Below are 15,817 nucleotides of genomic sequence, written 5' to 3' on the forward strand. Positions count from 1 at the left end.
CAAGAGAATACAGAGGGTTCTTAGAGCTTTGTGACATATACTTGTATGCAATAGATATTTGTATAAAGAAAAATAACAAATGTGTCAATATTTTAAAATAATATTGCATATTGGCTTCTGGATTAAATGATTTATTTTACATACAGGTGGTCCATCTAAAGTTTTGGATGAGATTATCTTGAAAACTATACATCAGGTAAAAATAGTGGGTAAAACAAGTTTGTAAGCTCAGAGGGGGACATCAAATGATATTACATGTGACCTCCAGCCCCCACCCCCTTGTGTGGGGTGGGGGGCAACTTTTAAATCTTAAATAGAAATGACCATTTTTTTTTATTGCAGATTTGGATTCTACATAAAAAAGTAATCAAGTTTTGTGTGAAACATTTCTTTTAAACCATTGACAGATGGTGCTGAAATTGAGAAAAAAGTAAAATTGGGTAAGAACTCTGATTTATTTAGAATTATCCAAGAAAGACGTGTCAAATCAATAAAAAATGTGTACCAATTCTTTCGTTATGCCAAATTAAGCTACTTTTGTACAAAATGTACTGTATCCTACTTTTAGCATTACCCAGGAACAATGACATGGGCATAGTAGAACGATGTTCCCATGGGTTGCTCATTAGTGAGAGTCCCCTTGCCTCTCACACGTGGGGGTGCTTCTTTAGTGTGAGTCCCCTTGCCTCTCACATGTTGGGGTGCTTCATTAGTGTGAGTCCCCTTGCCTCTCACAATTTGAGGTGCTTAATTAATGAAATTAGCCATGAAGAAATTGTTAAAAATTATCCTCATTTGCTTCAATGCATAAAGTCAATCATCTGTGAAAGTTGCCCGCAGTTTTGAGCAGGACATCCGGTGGTATGGCTGCACGTGCTCTTCAAATGCATTGCTATGTATCATTTTGGGTTTGGGCTGTCTTTCATAAACAATATTTTTTAAATAACCCCGCAAGAAAAAATTGGGAGATGTTAGGTCAGGTGAACGTAGAGGCCACTGTATTGGTCTGCTGCGCCCTGTCCACTGACCAGGGTACTGTAAATTTAAAACATTCGGCACATTTTTAGCATAATGGGGATCTGCTCCATCCTGTTAGAACCACATTCGTTGCCTAGTTTATAAATCAACATCTTCCATTAGCTCCAACAAATCATCGTGGAGAAGTTGTAAATAAGACACCGCAGTAACATTTCAGTCAAAAAAATATGGTCTTATCAAGTAACCATTTAAAATTCGACACCAGACCATTAACGACCATTTTTGTTGATTGTCAAGGGTATGTGCCAGTGTGGATTGATAGGGGACCAATAATGACAATCATGACGATTTAATTCGTCACAGTTTTTGAAAGTGGCTTCATCGGTGAACATAACATATCTAAAAAAAAATCATTGTCACCTCTTATCATTTCCAAGGCCCATTGGCAGAAATGCATGTGTATTTGCGTATCTTTCAGTGTTAATGCCTGTGTCAGTGTGATATGATACGCATGATATTTATGTGCCTTCAAAATGCTCAAAACAGTTGATTTAGGAATTCCAATTTGTCTCTGAATTGCATGACTACTCATTTCTGGATCCAGTTGAACACAGGTGAGAACAGTAAGGGCACGGGCATCATTTTCATTGTATATGCGATGACGAGGTGGACGGTGCATGTATCCATTTTGAGCTCATGGAGTGCAATTTCAAATAATGTTTTCACTTGGATTTCATCTGTTTGGGAAACAAACCGCATACAACTGTGCAGCTGCAATGTAATTGTTATGGCATTCACCTAAAATTAACAGCATATCAACAATCTCTGTAGGAGGATAGTGAGCCATGTTTCGCTAAAGAATAATTTACTTTAGTCAGTTGATGTTTATGGTTCACAATCTGAAAGTGAAGTGACATCTGATAGCATTGCACTGACCTTTATACTGAGCCATAGTTTGCAGTTTGACCATGGTAGCACCATAGTCAGGTCAGTAACGCAATTGTGAAGAGTTCCCTAATGAGATTTTAATACCATTCTGCCTCCCTCCATCAAAAACTGTGGCGGGTAGGATACATTTTGTAAAAAATAGCTTAATTTGGCATAATGAAAGAATTGGTGCACATTTTGTATCGATTTGATGCGTCCTTCTTGGATCTTTCTAAATAAATCGGATTTCTTCCCGAATTTTAATTTTTCTTGATTTCAGCGCCATCTGTGAATGCTTTAAAAAAATGTTTCAGACAAAACTTGATTACTTTTTTATGGAGAATCCGAATCTGCAATAAAAATGGGGGTTTCCATTTAAGATTTAAAAGTTACCCCCTGCCCCACCCAAAGTGGGGGTTGGGGGTGACATGTAGTATCATTTGATGTCTCCCCTTTTAGCTTATGAACTTGTCTTACCCACTATTTTTAACTGATGTATAGTTTTTGAGATAATCTCATCCAAAACTTCAGATGGACCAACCTGTATAGTGATTCATAAAAAAAAAAATTCACATTGGATTGCGAATTCACGTTGTCATTTGGGTGTCAGACCACACTCATTATAGAATTCACGAGGGGCACAATGAAGCTGCTGGATAGGGCATATGACATTTACCCCTAATGTTTCAGTGGACTATCCAGCCACACTGATGTGGGCAAGGGAAATTCACTAGTACAAGAGATGTGATAGAGAAAACACGTAACAGCTCTTGCAAGGACTTGTAAAATGTGGTGATATAAACCTTGCCAACATACGGGGTGGTTATAATTAAACTTTCGCTACTTGAGCCAGTGTAGACAGAAAAAAATTTACCGTGTGGGTGCCCAGGAGGAGTTTACATATTCATAAGGAATTCTCATATGTATAAGAACGTAAACATAAATACTTCCTGACAGATTATAACTATGTGCTCGACCAGGACTCAAACCTGGGTTCTTTGCCTTTGATGACCATGTACAGGTATCCAGGCAAGACTCATGACCCACCCTCACAGCTTTACTTCTGCCAGTACCTCTCAGCAACTTTCCAGATTTCACAGATACCTTGCACGTGTGCAGGAGACAGAAGTATAACTATGAGGACAGGTCATTATTTGAGCTTAGATAACTGAGTAAATAGAGCATTTGCTAACAGAACATAAAGGACATAGGTTCGAGTCCAAGTTTGGCACATAGTTTTAATGTTGCAGAAAGTTTCAAATCAGCACACACTCCACTGCAGAGTGAAAATTCATTCTGACAAACATAAATACATTTTGCTTAGAGCAGCAGATGTAGGCATGTATGACAAAAGTAAAATTTCATAACAAATTCATTACAATAGTAAGTGTATACCGAGCATATGTAGGAAATTTTGATACTTTCAAAAAGTGTCTTGAGGCCCTATTTTCCTATTTGACAGCAAAAAGCAATAGTGGTTGCTGATGATTTTAATATAGATTTTCTTAAGAATTCTACAAGTATTGATTTATAGCTATTTTTAGCCTCACCATTCAACATTTTACTACAGTGAACTTTCCAATCAGGCAAACAGTTGCTGATTCAGTCATTTTATTCATTCACACATCATATTCTCTAAATCTCTTTATGGAAGAGATCTTTCAGGAATGCAGAATGAGTCAAGTTATACATTAAGAATCAGAAACAACCACCACTGGCTGCTTCTGTAAAGCATACTAAAACCAAATTGTGACTAGCACTAATCTACTCAAACTATAATTATGATGATCACTTCTAGATTACTTTTTATAGCTTTGTATGTTAAGAGAAAAACAGCTATTTTCTTAAAAAAAAAACCACTTCTGCTCCTCCTGTGCTACTCAGCTGCTGTTTTTATCCAATATTTAAAAACAAAGCATTTATGAAGCTTTACACAGACCTATATCAGTTGTCTGGACAGGGTGGTCAGAACAACCTGAAAAGTTAGTAAAGGTATTTTAGTGTTAATTGGGCTGAGAAATAATTGTTGAGAAAAAATTAAGTATCTTGTGCCATTTCTAAGTTAATTAGCATTGAAGTTAGCCAATCTAGCCATTGCACGTGCAAATTCAAGCAGCCCGCCAGAGATGGCCTCACCAAACATGTTCTTTGTTCGGTTTTCTAAAAACCAAACAAGAGAGTGATACAAAATCTGGGCATTGGACAGAAGTAATATGAGTTTTTGCAAGATTAAGTGTTAATCCATTGGCTGTGAGCCAGTTGTGATTGTATTCCATTATTTCCTTGGCTTTCTCTGGTATGATTGTCTTTGGTCTTTTTATCAGTATAGCCATACCATCATCAAACTTTACAGTTTTAGAAGAGACCTACAATGTCCCAGGTAGATAGTTAATATAGGCAAAGAACAGGAGCAGACCAAGCACTGAACTTTTCAGCACACCATATTTAGTGTTATCCCACTCTGAATGTAATCTTATCCCTGTTGTATCATTTACTAACGTGACACTTCATTTTCTATTGTAAGGATCCACCAATGCAAAGGGGAGAGCTTTAATGCCATACCATTTTAGTTTCCAAAGCAGAATTTTATGATTTACTCATTTAAATGCCTTGAGAAAATCACAGGAAATGTCAACTGGGTAATTTTTGTTGTTTAATTCTACTACAATTAAGTTTGCAAGATCATATATTGCATTCTCAATAGAGAAGCCTTGTGGAATTCTAAGAGCTGTTGTTAAAAGGTTATTCTCAGATAGATGGTTCAGTATTCTGCTGCATTCTACTTTCTCAAAAACTTTGGGCATATGAGAAGAAGGGACAATAGTCTATAATTAGAGCTCAGTAGCTTATTTCGACTTTCTTTAATATTGGTGTTACTATCACATACCTTAGACTTTCAGAAAATACTCTTGACTTAATATAAAGGCAACTCAAGTTTGGTGCTACCAATCCAGCACAAGATTTTAGCATCTACATCTACATCTACATCCATACTCTGCAAGCCACCTGACGGTGTGTGGCGGAGGGTACCTTAAGTACCTCTATCGGTTCTCCCTTCTATTCCAGTCTCGTATTGTTCCTGGAAAGAAGGATTGTCAGTATGCTTCTGTGTGGGCTCTAATCTCTCTGATTTTATCCTCATGGTCTCTTTGCGAGATATACTTAGGAGGGAGCAATATACTGCTTGACTCTTCGGTGAAGGTATGTTCTCGAAACTTTAACAAAAGCCTGTACCGAGCTACTGAGCGTCTCTCCTGCAGAGTCCTCCACTGAAGTTTATCTATCATCTCCGTAATGCTCTCGCTATTACTAAATGATCCTGTAACGAAGCGCGCTGCTCTCCGTTGGATCTCCTCTATCTCTTCTATCAACCCTATCTGGTATGGATCCCACACTGCTGAGCAGTATTCAAGCAGTGGGCGAACAAGCGTACTGTAACCTACTTCCTTTGTTTTCGGATTGCATTTCCTTAGGATTCTTCCAATGAATCTCAGTCTGTCATCTGCTTTACTGATGATCAACTTTATATGATGATTCCATTTTAAATCACTCCTAATGCGTACTCCCAGATAATTTATGGAATTAACTGCTTCCAGTTGTTGACCTGCTATTTTGTAGCTAAATGATAAGGGATCTATCTTTCTATGTATTTGCAGCACATTACACTTGTCTACATTGAGATTCAATTGCCATTCCCTGCACCATGCGTCAATTCGCTGCAGATCCTCCTTCATTTCAGTACAATTTTCCATTGTTACAACCTCTCGATGCACCACAGCATCATCTGCAAAAAGCCTCAGTGAACTTCCGATGTCATTCACAAGGTCATTTATGTATATTGTGAATAGCAACGGTCCTATGACACTCCCCTGCGGCACACCTGAAATCACTCTTACTTCGGAAGACTTCTCTCCATTGAGAATGACCTGCTGCGTTCTATTATCTAGGGACTCTTCAATCCAATCACACAATTGGTCTGATAGTCCATATGCTCTTACTTTGTTCATTAAATGACTGTGGGGAACTGTATCGAACACGTTGCGGAAGTCAAGAAACACAGCATCTACCTGTGAACCTGTGTCTATGGCCCTCTGAGTCTCATGGACGAATAGTGCGAGCTGGGTTTCACACGACCGTCTTTTTCAAAACCCATGCTGATTCCTACAGAGTAGATTTCTAGACTCCAGAAAAGTCATTATACTCGAACATAATACATGTTCCAAAATTCTACAACTGATCGACGGTAGAGATATAGGTCTATAGTTCTGCACATCTGTTCGGCGTCCCTTCTTAAAAAGGGGGATGACCTGTGCACTTTTCCAATCCTTTGGAATGCTACGCTCTTCTAGAGAACTACGGTACACTGCTGCAAGAAGGGGGGCAAGTTCCTTCGCATACTCTGTGTAAAATCGAACTGGTATCCCATCAGGTCCAGCGGCCTTTCCTCTTTTGAGCGATTTTAATTGTTTCTCTATCCTTCTGTCATCTATTTTGATATCTACCATTTTGTCATCTGTGTGACAATCTAGAGAAGGAACTACAGTGCAGTCTTCCTATGTGAAACAGCTTTGGAAAAAGACATTTAGTATTTCGGCCTTTAGTCTGTCATCCTCTGTTTCGGTACCATTTTGGTCACAGAGTGTCTGGACATTTTGTTTTGATCCACCTACCGCTTTGACATAAGACCAAAATTTCTTAGGATTTTCTGCCAAGTCAGTACATAGAACTTTACTTTCGAATTCATTGAACGCCTCTCGCATAGCCCCCCTCACATTACATTTCGCTTCGCGTAATTTTTGTTTGTCTGCAGGGCTTTGGCTATGTTTATGTTTGCTGTGAAGTTCCCTTTTTCTTCCGCAGCAGTTTTCTAACTTGGTTGTTGTACCACGGTGGCTCTTTTCCATCTCTTACGATCTTGCTTGGCACATATTCATGTAACACATATTGTACGATGGTTTTGAACTTTGTCTACTGATCCTCAACACTATCTGCACTTGAGACAAAACTTTTGTGTTGAGCCATCAGGTACTCTGAAATCTGATTTTTGTCACTTTTGCTAAACAGAAAAATCTTCCTACCTTTTTTAATATTTCTATTTATGGCTGAAATCATCGATGCAGTAACCGCTTTATGATCGCTGATTCTCTGTTCTGTGTTAACTGTTTCAAATAGTTCGGGTCTGTTTGTCACCAGAAGGTCTAATATGTTATCGCCACGAGTCAGTTCTCTGTTTAAATGCTCAAGGTAGTTTTCAGATAAAGCACTTAAAAAAATGTCACTGGATTCTTTGTCCCTGCCACCCGTTATGAACGTTTGAGTCTCCCAGTCTATATCTGGCAAATTAAAATCTCCACCCAGAACTATAACATGGTTCGGAAATCTACTCGAAATATTTTCCAAATTATCCTTCAGGTGCTCAGCCACAACAGCTGCTGAGCCAGACATCCAATTACCATGTCTGAGCCTGCTTTAACCATGACCTTCATCCAAATTATTTCGCATTTCGGATCTCCGTCAATTTCCTTCGATACTATTGCACTTCTTATCGCTATAAACACGCCTCCCCCTTCACTGTCCAGCCTGTCTCTGCAGTATACATTCCAATCTGAGTTTAGGTTTTCATTACTGTTTACGTCTGGTTTGAGCCAACTTGTGACCGTTTATTAATGAGAGCAGTTCTGGGACCTTTCTATAGATGCTCCTGCAGTTTACTATTAGCAGTTTACTGTTGCATCAGTTACTACTTTGTACTGATCTAATGATTTTTTTGTCCTGGCAGGACTGATGTCTGGTGGTGATATGTACATTGCCTGCCCAAGTAAGTTTATTGGATGTGTTTTCAATGGAAGATTATTTGTTGCTGTGTTTGCAGCTACTATTAGAAAGAATTCCTCGCATTTAGTAACTAATGATTTGAATTTCGTATAATCTCCCTTGCTGCTGCTGTCATCTGGGAGTCCAATGTCATTTGCCTTCTCAAGTGTGCTCATTTTGTGCTTAATAATGCTCCAAATTGTCCTTGCTTTGTTCTTGAAATTTTGAATTTTTTGTGCATATTACATGATTTTTGCTTTTTTTTTTTGATGACATACTGAAGAATTTTGCAGTACTGCATAGAGTTCATTTTAAGGCTTAATTAGAGACAGTCCTCTGCATTAAGTAAAGCTCTCTCTTTGTAGACAAGATGTTTTGTTCCCAGATGTTAGCCACTGCTGTATCGTGTTACTAGTGCATATGAGAGTGAGTCAGTGCTGCTCTGCACATATATAGGTGCGAGTCACTGGTAGGTGGAGTGAAGAGACTGTGCCATGTGCATGCTTCCTACAGGTGACCTCTAGTGGGCAGCACATACTGATACCATTGGCATTTGATTTAAGTACAAACGTGTGGTGACACTACACTCAGCACACTCACACTCACACTCACATGCACTTGTAGCAGGATGCAGCAGCCACCCTTTGTCTCAGCTCTCACTATAAATGTGCACAACCCATTGTAAAGGAAAACTGGATTAATAATGTTGTAAGACTATTTTTAGAAAGGGATGAAATTTCTCATCTACTATTTGGCAAACTTTTTCCCATTTCTGTTCCTGTAAATTTACCCTGAATGGTGTAACTGAGTCAGCAATTACAATTATGTGAAAATTTACTTTTTTTATTGGCTAAACCTAATTGAGGGGGATGCTTTATTACTGTCATTTGACCATTGTGGTCACATAGATAATTTATTATTGGGCTCATATCTATTTTATTAAAGATGGAGGAATTTAGAAATTAATTATCAATTGCTGTTGCACTATATCCTTCTACCCCTGTTGGAGATGTTACTGTGTGAATGAAAGCAAAGCTGGGCATCAGCAAATGCAGGTGCTCTCAATCAGTATTGTTTGAGGTGAAATCTACATAATATCTTCACATACACTGTCAGCCAGAACTTTATGACCATCTACCTAATAGTCAGTATGCCTTTGGCACAGATAACAGCAGCAACACTTCATGGCATGGAAGCAATGAGGCCTTGATAGGTCGCTGTAGGGAGATGGCACCTCATCTACACACACACACACACACACACACACACACACACACACACACACACACACACACAATTCATCTAATTCCCATAAATTCTGGGGGGGGGGGGGGGGGTGATGAGCTCTGATGCCATGTTCAATCACGTCCCAAATGTGTTGGACCGGGTTCAGATCTGGTGAGTTGGAGGGGAGGGGGTGGGGGCAGCACATCAATTGGAACTCACCACTTTGTTCCTTGAACCAATGCATCACACTTCTGGCCTTGTGACATACCTCATTATCCTGTTGAAAAATGTCAGTTCCATCAGGAAACTTGATTGTCATGAAGGGATGTACATGGTCTCCAAGCAGTGTATGATATGCCTTGGATATCACAGTGCCTTGCACGAGCTCCACTTGACCCATGGATGTCCACATGAATTTCCCCAGAGCATAATGAAGGCACTACCAGCTTGTCTCCATCCCACATTACAGGTGTCAAGGAGCTATCCCCTGGAAGATGACAGATTCATTCCAGCCAATCAACGTGATGATGAAGGTATCAAGCTTCATCAGACTGTGCAATGCTCTGCCACTGGGCCAATTTCTAGTGCAAATAATCATGTGCTCATTTCAGTCATAGTTGCCGATGTTGTGGTGCTATCATTGGCAAACGCATGGGTCGTCGGCTGCAGAGGCCCATTGTTAGGAGTCTTCGATGCACTGTGTCTTCAGACACACATGCTCTCTGCCCAGCATTAAAGTCTGATGTTAGTACTGCCACAGTTCACCACCTGTCCTGTTTTACCAGTCTGTCCAGTATACGATGTCTGACATTTGTAATGAGGGGTGGCCACTCAACCCCATGATGTCTGGACATGGTTTCACCTTGGTTTTGCCATGTATTGATGCTTATGCCAAGCCTCTGGGCCATCACAATCTGCCCTTGGGCAAACTTCCCCATTCTCCATATGTACAGCATGTTCACTGATACTACATGCACCATGAGTGTGTCTGACTAACAGACATTCCTCACCAGCTGATGCTGCTATCGCTTGGATGGGTTTATATCGATAGTAGGGTGGTGGTTATAATGTTCTAGAGGATCAGTGTAGAATCATTAGCAAATCTGCCAGAGATGTAATCTGTATTGAAATCTCCACATAGAATCATTTTCCGTTTATTTCTACAGAGTTTGACTGTGAGGGTGAATCAAATATAAACTGGAATTAGTTTGTGAGCTTATTTAAGCTTCAGAAAAATTCATACAAACTTATTTATTTATTTATTTATTTTTTTTTTTTGTATAGGGTACTGAATGGGAAACACATTTTTCCTAGTTGATTGTCAATTTCTTGATCCCATTTTCATAAAATGAATGTGGCTGTGACAGCACCCAATTGCACATGAACACTTTGACAGTACCATCATCACCAAATTTGTGTTCTCCACCTGCTTCTTTTGGCAGTCCAAAGAAATGAAAATCATAGGGTAATAAGTCTGAATTGTAGGGAGAATGTTCTAGTGTGGTCCAGAACAATTCCTGATTTTTTTGTGCTCTGTGGTGAGAAGACGAGGCACTCACTTTGCGGACACTTTTCAAAATTCAATGTTGTCTTTAATGATCACCTGAGCACTGCTGTAGATTATGCCAACCTCAGTAACAATTTCAGAAACTGTTATTTGGTGACTATCTTCAATAAGTTGGCTAAAAGTACAAATATTATCCTCGGTCATGCTGGTTCTTCAACGATGTTGATGAGTTGTATTCTCAGCTGTTGCTTGGCCCTGTAAAAACTGCTTGTGCCATGTATACACTTGAGTCTTTTTCAGGGTGTTGTACCTAAACTGTACTGCAAGTCTTTCAGGATGCTTTTATGTCTGCCTTTGTGAGAAACTTGATTATAACATATTGCACAACAGATGATGGTACCTCTTGTTCTGACATTGTGATTCCTACTAAAGAAACAGTATGACAATTTTATTGCAGTGGAGGAAGCTCGCTGGAAATGAAAGTAATAATGAGCAGAGATAACACCACCCTTGTGAACTGAAAGGTATGCTATACAAAAATTCCGGTTTATATTTGGTTCACCCTTGTAGTAAGTCTTGTAACTGCTTAATGAACATCAAAATATTTCCTGTTTGGAGTGTGTAGACTGTCTGAACTGCTGTCTTATATGTTTCCAAATATACCATATTACTGAACTGCAACACTGAACTAGATGTTATTTACTGAGTTCTGTGGCATGGGACTTCCACTTTTTGTGTATGTAGCCACACTGTCCTTTCCTCATATTAGACATACACCATTGTAAACTAACTTCTATTCATCTAGGTGCATTTATTCAATTGCTGTGACTTCCAGATGATGATCTGTTATACAGAGTACATCTATAGAAATAGTGTTAGATGTTTTGCTGTTTTGTTTGAGGTGAGAAGTTCATTTTTGTTTCGGAAAAAACTTCTGATGTTTTGATGGAAATGTCCAAATATTTTATGGGTGTTAATCTTTGTAATGTCCAAGCTGCCAGTTTTTATTCCTCCAGTGATTATTGGAACTGTGTAATATATTAAGTTATTTGTGTAACCATTGCTTTATCATTGGAGCAATTTCAGATTGTTTGAAATATGATTAAGTTAAGCCTCTGAATAGGAAAGTAGATATTGAAATACCATAATACTTATGTCCAAATTCATTTTTGCCAGTGTTCAAGAATATTTTAGGAAAGATAACATACAAGTTGTTTCTTAACCATCTGATTTTGAATAATATATTGTCAAATAAACAGTTTGGATTTCTAAGGGGTTTCAGTATTGAGAAACTATTTACATGTAGCGTGAAAATTTAGTTATTTCATTAGACAATAAATTACAAGTATCCTCTGTGATGTATTAAAGCCTTTTGACTGTGTAAATTACAATATCCTTTTAAGTAAACTTGAATATTATGGTGTAACAGGAAATGCCACAAAATTTTTAAGATCAAATTTCTCTGACAAGAACCAAAGGATGTCAATAGGAAAGAGTGCTCTGTTGAACTGTCAGCCATCATCTAACTGGGATGTAATTACATGTTGTGTCCCACAATGTTCCATCATACAGAACTTTTTCTTGTATTTATTAACAACTTTCATCAGTAACACTACCAAAAGCCAAGTTTGTTTCATTTACACATGAAAAAAACAATACAATAAGTAGCAAATCAAATGTATTTTTAGAATGGTTGTTTAAATACGTTTTCATGCACAACAATAAATGGTTCCTAGCCAATTCTTTGTCACTAAACTTTAAAAAGATGCAAATATATGCACTTCAGAACTATTAAGTGGTTTTCTCCCAGTGTATGTCTAAAATATGATGAAAGTCATATAGAAGAGGTCAAAGTTTTAGAAAATTACAGTTTGATAGTAAATCCAATTGGGATGTGCATAACACAGAACTGATGTAGCACCTAAACATATATTTCTTTGCAATTTGGACACTGTCAGACATAGATGACATAAAAATAAACAAGGTATCATAATTTGCTTACTTCCATTTCATAATGTCATAAAAGGTCATTTTTTTTAGCATGACTCAACAAGCCAGTCTAAAGTTTTCCAAGTTAAAAAGCATGCAAAAAAAATTATTTGCAGTGTGAATTCAGAGGTCTGTCAAAGGAAATGGTGAAACTAACCACTGTTTCCCAATATGCAATTTGCAATTCGTCATAAATAACATTGCTTTTTCAAACTAACAACTGAGCTGAGAGAATTAATATTAGAAATATGAATAATCTATGTAAATATTTAAAGTCACTAACTTAGATACAAAAAGGTACCCATTATTCAGGAACACACATTTAGTACAGACATCTAACAGTAATGTTGTTCCAACAATGTACAAGTCTCCAGACAATGGATGCAGTTTACTATTATATTACTGACACGTTGATCCTTACAAACAATTTTTAAAATCTTTGTAGTGAGTTTTGTTATGCAGTTTTGTGCCTGTTAATGATTAACAGCAATAAAAATTTGTAGTAATAATAAAGATTTTCATAGATGCTGATGGTGATGCATGATTTTTGAGAAATATCTACAAGCTGTGGGTCAACAACTACTGAAAGCTTATTTAGCATTTACAAGAAAACAGCAGATACCACTACTGCACTTACTGAAAGTTCCCAGCACTCACCAACTCAAAAAATGCCAACCTTTCCACTTCATGATGGCTCATATCTTTTAAACTATATGAAACAGATTTTCAAATAAATTTATGGAGAATCGACACTTTGCTTTCAGCAGTGTCTACAGCTCTGACCTTATTCATAACATCCTGCACAAAAAGGAAAGGCATAAAGTAATACCTTTTCTTTATACTGGCCAATGTGGACCAGTCAGTTGTGAAAAAAATGGTACACCATTTTCTATGGGAACAAAATTTAAGAGATTCTTGCAAAAATACTGAAATCCTGTAATTGCTTGCTTGCTTTTTATAAACTATAACAAAATAGCTAAGTCTGATACAGCCATGAAGCTGGAAAAAAAGAACTTACACCTAAAAGTACTGTCAAAAATTATTCATTGATCAACCAGACAAAGCTGTGGGAATTGCTGTCTTAACATGATATCTACTGACTGCATAAAACTGTATTAGCTTTTGTTGAGTGCATTTTCAATAAAGAGAAAATGTGCTTAAGTCATACAAATTAATGTTTTCCATAAAAGTAAGGAATTAGAAAAGTGATACAATTGGAAACATAGCAACATATTCCTTTTTGTATAAAATTTGAATATATCAACTTTACATTTGTAAATGTTGCAACTTGTATAATATTAAATATTTATATCTGCCCTATAATTATTTTATCTGCAGTTTGATGTTCAGTTGTCATTTGAGGATAACCTAAGAAACTGAAAACCTGTAGGTGAAAAATAAAAATTGTTGGAAAGTATGTAGAAAGAGAGATTTTCTGTGCATTTACTATCATATTCTGCCAAGAACTGACAGTAAATTCAATTAATGTTCATTTAATGCAGTCTTAGATAAGAAAAGGCATAAAATTATACCTCTTCCATATACTGGCCAACATGGACCAGTCAGCAGTGCTTAAGTCATACAAATTAATGTTTTCCATAAAAGTAAGGAACAAGAAAAATGATACAATTGGAAACATAACAGTTTATTCCTTTTTGTATAAAAATGGAATATATGAACTTTCCAGCTGGCATAAAAAATCAAAGGAAGTGTCAACATCATGTAATACAAAATAATTTAGGGGCAACATGAAGTTGCACATGTTGACAAAAGCATAATGTAATATAGGTAGGACAGGTGGCACCTAACAAAACACTGATTCTACTTCTACAAGATTTTACAAAAAATATTTCAGCGTTCATTTTCAGCTATGGCTTCATCTCTAAGAAACACAGTACCCACTTTCACTTGCTATTGTCTTTATATTTTTCGTTACATATAATGGACCATCCCCTATATGGACCAATTAGACAGTCACCTGAAATTCCAGCGCTCACATTAATTTTAAATTGCTGCTTGTCTCCAGCCGGAATCACATGATTTTTATTCACCCAAGAAATGTTGTTTGTGAACATTTGCTATTTTATCTCTTCCATATGTTGTCTCATCTGCAAACAAAATTAAAAATATGAACAATGGATCAGCAGGTTGTGGGTGGAAAAATTGGAAAAAGTTCTCCTGTAGTTGATGATCAGTAGGTGAACCCTGCAAATGCTAGTAGTGATGATATGTGTACAATTGCTTTTTGGAGTACCATTGGTATGGTATTGTGAGGTGTACCACATGCAACAGCAATGTGCTGTGTGCTGATTCATGTGTCTTCTGTGACTACCTGCAGAATGTGTTCTTAGTGATCAGGAATATGAGAAATTCTCAGCTTACCTCTTTCTCACCAACAGGATGATAAACAACTACAAAAACTGGAGAACTCAGCTGTCTTCTCTCTGGAAACATTTTCTGATTCAACCATTACCATTTGTGCAGCAATGCATCAAACTCATAGCTGCTTGATGACAAAATGAATATCTTACCATGGTTAACTGAACACTTTCAAGTATTTCACTACTATCACACTCATGAAATGTTCTGCACAGACTAAGTTCAAATGTATAGAAGTCTTCTGTGATCATGTTCCAACAGCAACACCTTGTCATTGAGGATGCTGAGCCCCCCCTCCCCCCACCCCCTCTTGCCCCTCAGTTATATAGCACATCTTTTTTATCTACCATGATCTTACTTTTAAAAGATGCAACCATATGTGATCAATTGTATTTCAACAGTCGTAACACAAGTCTCCAGAAATTTATGTGCAATGATATAGTGTGTTAGCTCATGAGACAGGTAGATGAGCCAAACACTGGTCAAGTCTATGCCCAGGTTAATAACTGTTTGTCAGGCACACTGACAAGACTGAGTGTGGATTTTAAATTGTTTTCCACACTTTTCATGGAAGATGGTGGGTTGGTCCTCTGTAAATGACTTTTTTTCTCATCTCAGCATACATGAGGATGTGATGACATCAATCAGCTCACTACAGAACTAAACTACGAAATGCGGGAAGGGCAGTCAAATGCACAGACCCTGAAATTCAGAACACCCGAAAAGAGGACTGTAGTGAGCATAATGTAGTTTCAAGCTAAGCAGGATATGCTAAATGCTGCAAGACAGTTAAAAGATATTTTTAAACAAGCCTAATAGGTATTATGATGTGACTGAATTAACAAGTTAAGCATGAAGAGCTGCTCAAGATTTGCTGTGAAGGATATAGAATCAGAACTAGAGTTCACTTATTTTCTTACTTAGGCAAAGTTTGGGTATGAAATTTATTTATCATGGATTCCCCATTCAGAAATATTCTACTACATAACGTTATCA

The sequence above is a fragment of the Schistocerca serialis genome, chromosome 3 (genome assembly GCF_023864345.2).
Source record: "Schistocerca serialis cubense isolate TAMUIC-IGC-003099 chromosome 3, iqSchSeri2.2, whole genome shotgun sequence".
Classification (NCBI taxonomy): Eukaryota; Metazoa; Arthropoda; class Insecta; order Orthoptera; family Acrididae; genus Schistocerca; species Schistocerca serialis.